The sequence below is a fragment of the Tigriopus californicus genome, chromosome 12 (genome assembly GCF_007210705.1).
Source record: "Tigriopus californicus strain San Diego chromosome 12, Tcal_SD_v2.1, whole genome shotgun sequence".
NCBI classification, from domain to species: Eukaryota; Metazoa; Arthropoda; class Copepoda; order Harpacticoida; family Harpacticidae; genus Tigriopus; species Tigriopus californicus.
The window spans coordinates 12,452,011-12,465,172 of NC_081451.1; the positions used below are offsets into that span (position 1 = coordinate 12,452,011).

At 40.7% G+C, this 13,162-nt stretch overlaps 1 long non-coding RNA gene across 1 annotated transcript; it reads left to right on the forward strand.

Moving 5' to 3' along the window:
* Positions 1-6,624: 6,624 nt before the first annotated feature.
* LOC131891692 (uncharacterized) lies at positions 6,625-12,345 on the forward strand. Its single transcript, XR_009374451.1, has 3 exons — positions 6,625-7,287; positions 10,312-11,801; positions 12,116-12,345. It is a non-coding gene; the product is annotated as an uncharacterized LOC131891692 (long non-coding RNA).
* Positions 12,346-13,162: the final 817 nt, after the last annotated feature.

A 13,162-nucleotide genomic window follows, 5' to 3' on the forward strand; every position in this document is an offset into this window, starting at 1 on the left:
ATTCGTGAATAATATTCAAGCATTCTGGCCAATTTTAGGAAAAAATTAATTTTCAAGAATTGAGTTTAATGGCAACACCTTTTGACAAGAGAATGCCACTCTTCATTTTCTTAGCGTTATTTTTTTCCTGCCACACATTTTGCTAGGCGGTGACATTGTTGCTGTTCTGTTACTGAAGTGAGGATTGATCTTTTTCACGAAATAGTAAAAGATGTCCAAGATACTGGTCAGCCAAGGAGGCAGCATGGACAAGGCCAGAATCTACTCATTAGGGATAATAAGTTTCAAATCTTGTTGCTGGAAGACATTATGCTGCAATTCTCCTTTTCATCTACCCGTTGCTTGATGTCAAAAACACAAATAAGCCCTTACAAGCCCCCTTAAGAAACATGGTGGTGCCCATAGATTTGGCTTTTAAAACAGCCTGACGATTTTCACTAATTCCATGGTGGGAATAATCAATTTTCAAACGTGTCTTTTCCACCCCCGCCTCAGCATCCTCAAACCACTTTTCATCACGCATGTTCAGCCTCTTCTTGCAAAATGCCTCTCTGCTTGGTCTCGAGCCTGAAGCATTCTTCTAAACTCGTGGGAATCCGTCTGAGAGAAATGACGAGACTGGCGGTGGAGTCCATGAACTTGCGTTTATCCAGAATAGGTTGGACGTGTTGGGTCCTCCTTCATTGAGGCAGAGAAGGTTTGATAGCAATTTGGTGACTGACTTTCTTCAAATTATCACGGAGAACATCTTAGTCAGGAATCTTTATTCCACTGAGGATCCATTTGTTTGATATGTGTCGTTCGAGTATCTGAGAGGATAACCAGGATTGTTAGGACTAAAGAGGTCCACAAGCCTTTTGCGATTCTTTCTTTCCCGATCATGTTCGTTTTTTTAGAACCGTGGCCCTCTCTTCCCTTTTTAGCTCGTCTCAAGAAAACTGTTTTCTTGTAAAGGCGGTACGCACCGCAAAGACTGACTCGGCCTAATGGGCACTTCCTTATTTGTTCCTTATAGTTGTTTTGGACGATTAAGCTTTGTTGTGCCACTTTTGGCTTGATGTCAATATGTGCATTTTTCTCTTTTATCTACATAATCGTTCCTTTTTCGGAAAGCTCAGCTCCAATCTTGAAGGACAAAGCAATATTGTTAGAAATCAGATTTCTTATTTTTTCTGCATGCTCTGAAATCTCTACTTAGAAAGAACATCCAAACAAATTAAGATTAGAAAATGGTTGGTGACAATCTTCTTTGAAAATTATCTCACTTTATATGTACTGACATGGTATATACATGGTTTCATTTCTTAAACTAGCTTTATAAGTTCAAACACGCAAAAATCCGGACATTGAAAAGTTGCCAATAACGATTGTAGTTGACAAAAAAACAGAAAAATGTATACTTTTTAAATAACGTTTTGGTTTATTGATGAAAAATGATTTCACTTATGAAAAAGACTGGTTGGGATGCTGCAAGCTTCAGAGGAACATCATTGAAATTTCATTCTGCACGAACTTGGAACATGAGGGTTTTTTTTTCAAGAAAAAGAGGAAAAAAAGAGCAGCTTTTTAACAAGGATTACGAACTCCTTAGAGGAGAAAAAGAGGATTTTTGGGATTGGACAAAATAATATTAGAGGACAAAGGATAAGTAAGTAATAATCAGACCCTTCCCTCATCGGTAGAATCAAACTACGCTTATGCGAAAAAAGGTTCCGACAAATCGCACACCTGTTTCCAATCAGGACAGTCCCTGGGAGCAAGACAAATATAAAGAAAAGAAACAAACGTAAAAATCGATTAGAGAATTCGGTAAACCTGTTGAATAGATATGCCACAAATATTTTTGGAATCATCAAACAAATTTGAGAGAACACACCGGCTTTGTTGACAATCAGATCTTCCAAGCACTTTCAGTGTTCCCTCATGTCAATGACATCTTTGCAATTGCACTGCACCCCTCATCCGTTCCTCGACCAACGATCCTTTGGTCATTACTTAGTCCATTTTCTATCAAAGACTTTTATGATGTTTAACTTTCTGGTTACCACTGACTCCCCAACCCGCTAAAAATGTCTGGTTGATTTACCCTCTTTTTTCTTACATCTTTTATGATAAAAATATCATGCAAGAATATTTTCTCAAATTCTTCTCTTTTTTGCTGAGCAACTTTTACCCTATAAATAGGAAAGCTCTCAAATCTGACAACAATTGTCCGTCAAATTTTTTTTTTCTTTTCCGGAGTATCTTTTTCTACATAGACATGAAAGTTCACGCAACTCGACAAGATTTCTCGTCAATTTACTACATAGACAATCCAGCCTTGAGACTCCCCCTCCCTCGGACCTCCGTCTCCTTTTGGACAGATGAAACAGAGACTTCTCTCAATAAGGGTGACGCTCGAGAAGGAGGTGTTTCTGTTGACGCGTTTCCTTTCTACAACTTCGAGCACATTCTTGACACCCTGGGTAATGGACCTTCATCTAACAAGGCCCTTTCCGTACTTTGTGGCTTTACAGGAGCAATTCACGAGTCGAGTCGGGTGCTTTCCTTTAAAAAAAACGGGCTGTGATTCATCTTGAATTGATATTTGATGTCATTTTCAGCACTGAAAGATGCCATCCTTTTGAATGTAAATTCAATTTTTTCAATCATTGTCGTCGGTAATCCAGAAAAAACTATTATGCCACAGAGTACTCAAATAACGATATCTCCAAAATGTTCCCTTTTATTGCAAAAATTTCTACTCAACAACGAGACATCTCACCACTTTCTCCGCAACATGTCTATCATCCTCATTTTTAACAACGAGGCAATATATCAGTCATGAAAAGATCAGTTTCAAATTTTTGCGCCCAACGAAGATTCTAATTTCCTAATCAATTGCTTTTGAAATCTTGAAAGTAGCCATTTCCATTGATTCGTGGAGCCCAATACATTATGATTGATTTAGCAACGGACTCAAACCTTACCGCCGGATTTAATGCTTCGAACTTTTACTCAGCCAACTGAACATCAAATATGTTTTTTATACCTTTACGTACTCAGTCAATCTACTGTTGGTTGTTTCACATCGCTTAAATAAAAAACCCACAAATAGCAGGTAAAATCATGTGTTTGAGAAAAAAAGAATGGATAAGAGAAAAATGCCTTCGGATTCGATCTGACCTCCTGAACCACCTTACTCTCAGTTTGTAATCGGTCCTTTTCGATGGAGGCCTTAATGTTACCCTGAACTACGTCCAACTTTTTTTGGAGACTAGCCAAAATTACTGGATTCGAGGTGCTCTTCTGCCTTTTTGCTAGTTTGAAACTCTTTTTGAACAAAGTCTTCCTTTATTTTGGAAATTTTGTCCGTGTTTCATCCTTGGAAACACATTCAGAGTTGCTACACTGGAGCTAACTTCCTTAAAAACTGAAACTAATTGATCAATGGCTGCATCTATGGACAATTCCTGTTTCAGAATTGAAATCAGGTCAAGTTCTTCGAATCTTTCTATAATCATGGGCCAATGTTCATCTTTGAACTTGAACTTAGCCAAACCGACCTTTTTGACCGGTTTTACTCTAGAGCACGCCGGCTTTTGAGTAATGGTCGACCCTATCTCGAGAACATGATGATCTGACAGATTAGTAGGTGTCACATGGACATACTGGATCAGATCAGGGTCAGTGGAAAAGACCAAGTCGAGAACGCTTTTCTCTCTTCGAATGGTTTTGTGATTAATGGCTATAGTAATGATCAAACCAGGGTTTTTGATGGTGTTGAGAGCTTGACCGGTTCTGCCTGACTCAGATATGTTGTTCCATAGATGAATGGATCGAATTATGAAAATCCTCCGGACCCCCAATCTTGAATTGGATATTGCCAGGTTGGCTTGGGTCTGGCTTCGCCTAGCGATTTTGGGATTGATCGGTATGTAAAGAAGCTCTGACCTCAAATGATTTATTAATTTTGACAGTTGGATAGCATCTCCTCGTTCTCTTCTTTTCTTCAAGGTAGGCCAATGGAACTGAGTTTTTGTTCGTACGATTCTGAGAGCTCATATATCAGTTTGACAGTCTTTTGCTGGTCTTTCTCCAACGTCATTATGTCGTTTTGAAGCCATGGGTTCCAGAATTGCACTGCAAATTCTAAATGTGGCCGTACAAAGGTTTTCTAAATGTCTACGAAGACCCCCCCGAGTTTTCACCGAGAAGGTTTGTTTTCGGTCAAAGTCGGGTTATCTATGCAGAGCAATTCAAGCTGTAACTTCTGGCTGAAAACCGCCACGATCAAACGTGAGGTCAGTAATGCATCATAGTAAATGTTTCCAGCTCGGCCATATTTTCGACGAGTTTCAAACGGACGTACCGATTCCAAAATGACTCGCCTGGCCTCTGGTGCAACTCGTGTTGAACTCGTGTCTTCTTATTGCATTGTTGAAGGATTTGGCCAAGCGGGGCTGTAGTTTATCCAGAACCCTCACAACAGGCTCTTAATCCGTCACATCTAGAAACCATTGCCAACGTCAAAGTAAACGTTATTCTCCACCGATTAGTTGGCGGTGACACTTTTTTAAACTTAACCTAACCTAATCAAACCTAACCTAACCTAACACGATATTAATAACCCTTAAAGTAATTCTAAAAACCCTATAACATTTAGCCACAAATTTAAAAATGAGCACCGCCAAGTAATCGGTGGAGAATAACGTTTATCCAATGTCACCGAGATAGTCGGACAAATTCCGGCTGCATAGAGACATTGATAAGATCAGTGTTGCCAGATGCGGCGGTTTTCCGCCCAATTGGCGGTTTTTCAAAGCCTGTGGCGGGAAAATATTCCTATGGTGGGTTGTCGAAATGGCCCTAAAAAACGCAAGGATTGGGCGGAATTTTGACATCAGAAAAGATAAATTTTGGCGGCTATTTGCCTTGAAAACGGCAGGATTTGGCGGACACATCCTTGAAAAACAAAATTTCGGGGTTGGTTTTTGGGCCATGAAAACTAGAAAGTCAATTGAGCCATCTTGCATTCAACCCAAAAAAAAAAATAGTGCACCAATGTCAAAATTGTCAAAAAGCACGAAGTTGTCTTTTTCGATGCACAAGGGGTTCAAAGGCACAGATTGACTCCAAAGGTGTCGTTTTTGCAGAGAAAAGTGCTTCATGACACCAAAAAAGAATTACCATCCTTTTAAGATTGCACAAGGTACTGCATCTGAACGTCATGAGATGGACATACAAAGACACATTGTGAAGTATTTGGAGAAACCTCTGTATAATAAAATAATGGACCTCAACAGGCGTAAAATGAAACCCACCCTTGTTGAACCAGTCTTGATATTGGCATACATATCAGGCTGAGGGATCATTACTGACTTGTAATGTACCTGGGATTTTCATGCTCATGGGACTTCATTTCTTAACTTCATTTGATGGTGCGTGCTTGATGACCCTTATAATAAATAACAAGAGACCAAATATTGTCAAATGATGTGTAGCTATCCCCTTTCAACAAAGGGCAGACGCCATATAAGCAACAATGAGGACTTGTAGGCATAGCACTTACAAGACGGCCTCCTTCAAAGATATGTTCAATTTGGCAAGCTTACATAATTTCCTAAATTGTAATGGCTAGTCCCTGACACAACTTGTTCATTTTTTCACTTCTGCCATTAACAAAATTTGTTTTTTCTTTTACTTGATCGCGAAAACAAGTAACCAATTTAACATTGCATATATGTATTCAGGTCGTGCTTTGAGCAATGTCTAGTTTTTTTTTATATTGGGTAATGTTTGTCATTGCCCAACAATGAATTTCAATAATGAATGCAAGGAAACCTGGAAATTGCAAGTGATGACATCTTGCAAAAAGATATTGCCTTGTTCACGTAAATTTCTGCAAATTCTTTAGACAAGTGTGCAGCATCATTGTTTCAAAGGCACATATTTTACCCCAAGAATGATTTTTATTGGAGAAATTTCTGCAAATTCTTTAGACAAGTGTGCAGCATCATTGTTTCAAAGGCACATATTTTACCCCAAGAATGATTTTTATTGGAGAAATTGTCACGTTAAGGGCATTTTTTGTCGAATTTGGCGGATTTTAGTTCCAGAGGGGCGGGAAATTGGAAAATGCTCAAATTTTGGCGGTTTCGATTTTATTTTGCCGGCTCTACTATCAAAAAGTCTGGCACCACTGGATAAAATGGAGACGTTGCCGAAAACAAACCACATGAAAGTCAATGTTTACTGCAAAATGCGGGAATCTTGGGAAGCTGGAAGTGCCGACCAGTCTTGCAACTTTGCAGGGCAGGCCAGAACATTTGTTCCAGTACCGTGTTCATCCACGCCGTGGATCAAGATTCAGTGCTTAACTGATTGCTTTGTTCCATCCCATTTCAATTGGGAGCAAGTGATTGATGTTGATACTACGAAGAATGCAATAATTGAGGCGGCAAGTGGTGCCCGTCTTGTATGTGATGGCGTGGTTGTCATTGATGTAAAATAGTTGCATCACAACATTGCAGTTTTGGCATATGTAGGCCCACACACCAATAGATATTATGCTCATTTCGTGGGATGCATTACGGAACTGATGATGATTCCACAGGCGTTTCCATGTTCTACGGATGATGCACTGCAATACCGAATACCCAAGGAGTTTAAAGTTCAGACAAATTGGCCCTGCCTGCCAATCCACCATCCGCCCAAATCGACAAAATAGGAGAAGATGGAGATTCATCTGAAAGACATGAAAAAGGGTAGACCTTGTTCAAGCACGACGGGCAGATCCATTCCTTAGAGGAAGCAAAGAAGGAGTTGGATTATATGGAGAAGATGGGGATTACTGAAGATACGGACGACGAGCCATCATTATGGGTTTCATCATTTCTTGTGATAGATAAACCAAGCGGTGGAGTACGGCTTGTTGTGGATTATTCCAAACTGAACGACCATATCCTCAGACCTATGCATACATTTCATTCGATAAAGGACATTATGACCTCAGTGCAGTCGAAAAGTTGGTTCCTTACAGTCATGGATGCAACAGAAGGATACTGTCAGATCCCTTTATCACCTGAGGCCAGAAAATTGACCACCTCCCTCACACCATGGGGACGAAAGCGGTTTGGTCCCCACTAATTGCCAGAAGATCATTGTTCCACCCAGTGCCCGCAAGGAGAGACTACGCCTCTTCCAATTTTCCTCGTGAAGGCATTATGAGGACGTATCAACGTGGACGCGATTTCTTGAATTGGCGGCCTGGAATGAAAAATGATGTCGTATCCAGGGTGGAATCATGTAAGCAGTGTCAGCTCTACAAATCGTCACTGGCTAGAGAACCGATGAAATCTGATCCACCATCTCAACGCCCGTTTAAGTCAAATGCAAATCTATTTGAATATGAAGGTCAGTTCATTTTGGCGTTTGTTGACCAGTACTCGGTCTTGGGCCTTGTTATGATTCCTTCGGGAAGAATCGTTCCCCCTCTGAGACATGTCCTAGCTACGAGTTGCCAAGCAAAAGCAACATTGAACCGAAGTCGTCTAATTTGTTGTTGAATGAGTAAGGTATCTGAATTCTAAATATCTGATTATCTGAAGAAAAAAAACGGTAATGGACACAGAAGATTCCTCTTTTGAAGTTTGATGTGCCAGTTAACGTTAATGTTAATCTTGTGCCCCTATCTGTCACCCTTTCAATTGCAGTAGATTATTTTATTACTTTGCTATTTTCATCAATCTCTCTGTAGGCGTGCATGTATACATTTATCTACATGTGGTCGATAATTCATGACCGAATTCTAATATCAATCTTGCACAACTTACTTCCTGTACAATTTGTGCCAATTGCTACCTGTGGTCGTACAATTCTCATGATAGGAGCTGGACTCTTGGACACGGTCGTCTCCTCTCGTCTCGTCTCACCCGTCTCACCACGGTGGTCAAAAAAAGCTTATCAGGTATTGAGAGAAATGCGCATATCCATCTCAACCGTCTTCTTCCTTACAAAAATCATAAGAAGTTATATTGACGTGATTGATTTATTGAAGTCTGGCTCAAATTTGTCGCGCATATGGCTATTAGTTAACAAGATTTGCTTGGATATTACTGTTGGAATTCAAAAAGGCTTTTGAACCACTGTGGCAGTCGTCTCAATGGTGAGACGAGAGGGGTAAGCTGATCAACGAAGAATCCAGCTAGGGTCAATCAAAGATCTGATGGGTTTCAAAACCTATCAAGATCTCATCTTTACATGCAGATATTTATTGCAAAATATAAATAAACAGCATGTTCAGCCCGTGGTTACATGGGAGGTCATTCATTATCTACAGATATGGATAAACCAATGGAAAGCAATTTCTACATAGTATTAAATATTACTTAATGTTATGGAACAAGTGAACAAAAATCCAAGCTTCAAAGTACATTCATTCCTCAATTCAACCAACCATAGGAAGCAATCCTCTTTATCATATGTTGAACCGGGAAAAAGTTGCCAATGCAATGGAGACAAGAATGATTCTTAGAGGATATACTAGTAGCTAGTTTTATAAAAAGATTGCTGTCGTCTGGTTTTGATGCTAAAACATTCACTCCTCACTGGCCATGGATGTGGAATCCATACGTTAGGAACAAAATTTGCCTCATTATTTCTGGCTGCTGAAGACAAAACACAACCATTTGGTTTATTGTGTTGCTTATTGATACTGTCACTCGAAGATACGTATTTGGCCAATTTTTGTCAGCTTATTTTGTGCTCAAATTTCTTGATATTAGATAATCATGTCGTTGATATGAAGGCACGATATTTGATTGACCTCACCCACTCTCGTATGTTTTCAATTACTTCAACTACTCCATTCATCGCTGGAATTTGTAGAATTAAAACAGGGCATTTGCATTTTTTATGTGTTTCCCCAATGACTTTTTCGCGTTTTTGCGAGCCTTTAGCGACTTCACATAAGGTGCCCCTCCCCCTTCCAGACCTTCCATGTTTGCAAAAATACGCCAATTATCTCAAGAAAATACCAAGAGGTACCAGTACAGCTGCCGTCGTGGCAATCAGTTGAAAACTGTAGGAATCGACCGTAGCAATAACATTGATTGCACCAAATATCGATATGACATGAAAAATGATCCGGCCGCCGACGTCGCAAAAGGGTCGTGAAGAGGGCGACGGAACGTTACGTTTGTCGTTCGGCTGCTGCAGTTTTTAACTCACTTTTTTCCGACCTTTTATCAAAATGGCAAGACATTGGTATAAATATTTATGAGCTTCTTGTAACCGAGCTGCCGCCGGCTTGCGCTGCGGCCTAGGCGCCCCCAGGCCCTTACAACCGAAAGGTTAGGTTAGGTCAGGCTAGGTCAGGTTAGGTCAGGTCAGGTTAGGTCAGACCAGGTTAGGTCAGGTCAGGCTAGGATGGGATCAACAGTGGATCTACTACTTCAATCCGGGCAGATGCTGCGATGACAGGTGTCTCTCAAGCTGTTTGGGGCAAATGGTCAGTGGATCACGTCTATAGAATTTTATGGCCAATGGGAGAAAACACGCTAGAGGAAAAGGCTGTACCGTCATCACTCATCAACACCGTCACTGGGGTTCGTTTAAAGTCCCGCTTGTTCTCTAAGGTGGATCACGGGGTTTCGCTGTTGTGTAGCAGGCAGCGATTGGAAAAATCGAGGTTGATCGAATATCTGTCACTTTCTGCCACAAGTGGCAGAAAATGGCAGAGAGTGGCAGAAAATGGTAGAAAATGGCAGAAAGTGGCAAGAAATGGCAGAAATTGCTGGAAGGTGGTCAAAAACGGTCGCCGGTGGTTAGAATGGCTAATCTTGATTCTAAAAGATGTCAAGAACAAGAAGGATCATAGTATGGGTAGGATAAGTTTTGCAAGTGTCCTTTGCCAAAAAGCAAATTGGTATAGCATTGGCTGAAATGCAAAATGTTCCTCAAATATTGATATTTAATCTGTTTGATGGTTTGATTGAATTTATAACAGTATCCATAGACCACTTGCAGTATCAAGGGCCTAGCCACAACAGTTACATTTCTTTTTATCGTCATCAAAATGGTTATTGAATATGAAATAACATTTTAAGAGCAATTGTCGTTAATTTGAATTTAAAAAAGGTTAGGTCAATGGCAACTCCGACTCAGATCTGTTCATTTGAGAGGCAATGCAATGGCATTCAATCTAGCTTGACTGCCTTTCTTGGCAAACATAGGAACAATGAAAATTTCGTTAAAATTAAAGTCCTACCCCTGCCCAAACTAAAGTTATAGTCGTTTCTTTTAACTGGCCATTATAATTGTCTCTTTCAGATTTGCCGCGCAATTGGCTCCAAATCAGGGTGACCTGCAGCTACATAAGTTTTGTTTCAATTTGAATAACTTGAACAACTTTACCTGAATACTTTTGACTGTAATCAAAAACGGTTTACTTCCATAATGTGTGCAATATGGGCTCTAAGAATACATTTCTTTGTTGACTACCACACTTCATATGTCATCGCTGCTAAGATGGAGACATATTTGAAACAAAGGAAGTCTGTTGGCCAAATCATTGTAATATTGCTAAGCAACGGGTGTGGCATGACTTGGCCTGTTGATGAACATAACCTTATAACTCAATTGAAAGGCGAAATTGACGCATTGAATGTGAAAGTACGGCGAATTTCTTCCCCAGAGGTATGCTGACCAACTCTCCAAGTACAATAAGGACAAGGGAATCCACTGGCATGAGAGGTCATTCCGCACAAAATGTTGGTCATTTTCAGATCACTGACTAATTGGAAATTGAGAGTTAGAGCATTCAATTTGGTGCGGGTAAGGAGCTCCTTGCAGTTCTAGTAACCTTCAGACACATCATGTGCTACGGCGATGCACATCATTTTCACGACTCCATTAATCCCTTAGAGCAATAGGCTCCTTGGTTGGGATCATAGAGCGCGTCATCCGAGCTGCTTTCTCGTGAAAGGGGTTTGGCATTTTTGCTGGTTTGCCGGGTTATGACAACTGAATTTCGTGCGCTTGACCATGCGATTCCAAACTTTTTCGCTTCAACGTTTGGATTAGCAATTGATGGCAAGTTGCTTGGAGTAAACGAGATTGAAGGTTTTCAAGGAGAGCTTTTGCTCCGCATTTGTGGAAAAAAAGAAGCAAAAAAAGAGCAAAAAAAGGCTTGCCCACTCCTATGATCAGGAAAACAAGACTTAAAAGTTCAACAAAAAGTAAAAGAGAAAGAAGAACCACACTCATTTGTGTTGTTTTCTGCCAAATAGCTCAGAATCACTACTCCCTCGGCCCTCTTGATCCGTTCGCTTACTACTGGTCACTCACTCACTGCACAAGCTAAACAAATTTTGTGGTAGACTGCTAAAGTCATGAGTACCCAAAACGGTACTCATGCCTACTCACAAGCACGTTGTGCCGGCTGACGTCTACCGAATCGAAAAGGCAGCCGATCGTGTCAAAGGTATCATATTAGAGAAAGGCCACAACTGTCGTACGTGTTAAACAAATTTTCTGTTGGGTTTAAGGTTATGATAATAAGTTGTCAGAAGTGGACAACGTCTCCATTTTAATGGCAAAACCCTCGTTCATCGCCTTTCATTATGGGAAGAAATTTTCCCGAACTGGCCGGCCTCAAGAAATTCAAGAAAAAGTGGTCGACACATCCGGTTCTTTTCTGTTGTGCCATGCATCCACGTCAATGCTTCAAAGGTTCGAACGCCATCCTACCATTGTTTCGATCGACGGCACCCACGACACAAATGCTGCTAAGTTTATACTCATCTCCATTAACGTTTTTAGTGAGTTTCAATCAGTTGAAAAAACATGCATTTGAAAATCTAGCCAGCGTTAGGGCGGCTTTACACTACGATGAATAACCAGGATTGTATCCGGTTTCAGGATGGAAGTAGGACGAGTAGTGCTGGGGCGAGTTTTCGCAATACGAGTATTTTTGTCTGACTTAAGTACAGTGGAAGACTAGACTTGCCCCAACACTAGTCCAACTTCCATCATCGAACCGGATTCATTCTTTATTTTTTCATCGTAGTGTAAAGCCGCCCTTAGACATCAGTTTAATTGGGAAGAGTTTTCATTCGAAAATTTGTTTTTTTAGAACCACGAGGTGAGGGAAGTCCAATCTGTCAATGCCTCGTCGAAACCGAAAACCAAGCTGTGTTTTCGGCAGCGTTGAAAGCCCTGAATGCGGCGGTTCCGGGAGCTTGCTCTCGGGCGAAAATGATATTGAGCGATACCAGTCATACGTTCATAAACTCTTGGCGAGAGAGCATCAGCCCAAATGTTGGCTGGAGTGTCTGCCACTGGCATCTGGAAAAGAACTGGACCAAAAGAATTGCAAACTCGGACATGTTAAAAGACATTAAATGTCTACGCTAGCTCGGGAGACTCGACCAGTTTTGGCCGAATTATTGCGAGTGCAATCAAAATAGGTAAAAAGAAAACGGGATTGGTGATTTTATTGAGTTATTTTTGTAAATTTTCATATTTTCTTAGACTTTGGATCTATGTTTGGCTTTTGTTTAACAGTTTGGATCGGCAAAAACGTCATAATATCTCAAATCTTTATATAGGAAGCATATTATGAAAGCACGAAGAAGGCTTGGCAGTATTTTGTAGCCAACTACGGGCCAGACGGTCGCCAAGGGCACGAACTTTAACCCTTGGAGTGCCCTCTCACAATTTGCATGTCGAAAGATATCACAGAACCATCAAAGCAGTCCTCAAACCAAATTTTAATATCGCTCGCTTCTGCCTTGCTTTGGGGAGACTGGACAAGATCTTCATTCATAAGGACCTTATGTCCGATGAAGGAATTCGGAGCATTAAGCGATCGAAGTTCCAGACGGACTATTCGACTATCCATCCAAAACAAGAAGACATCCAGAGGTACAGCATGGAGCAAAACTCTGCGGGATATGATATCATTCGTAAAGACCCTGATGGAAAGGAAATCATTCGATATCACATGTCTGTCAATCACTTTCCTTGTAATTCGTCCCTGTGCTTAATGCGTTGCCCGAACTGCCCACAGGGTATTATATGCGCTCACCAATTCACTTACCTATGTGTGCAAGAAGTATGCTTATAGGTGAGTTATTAGCACCGCACCATAATGTTGATAATTTCGGCTCAAAATTAATGA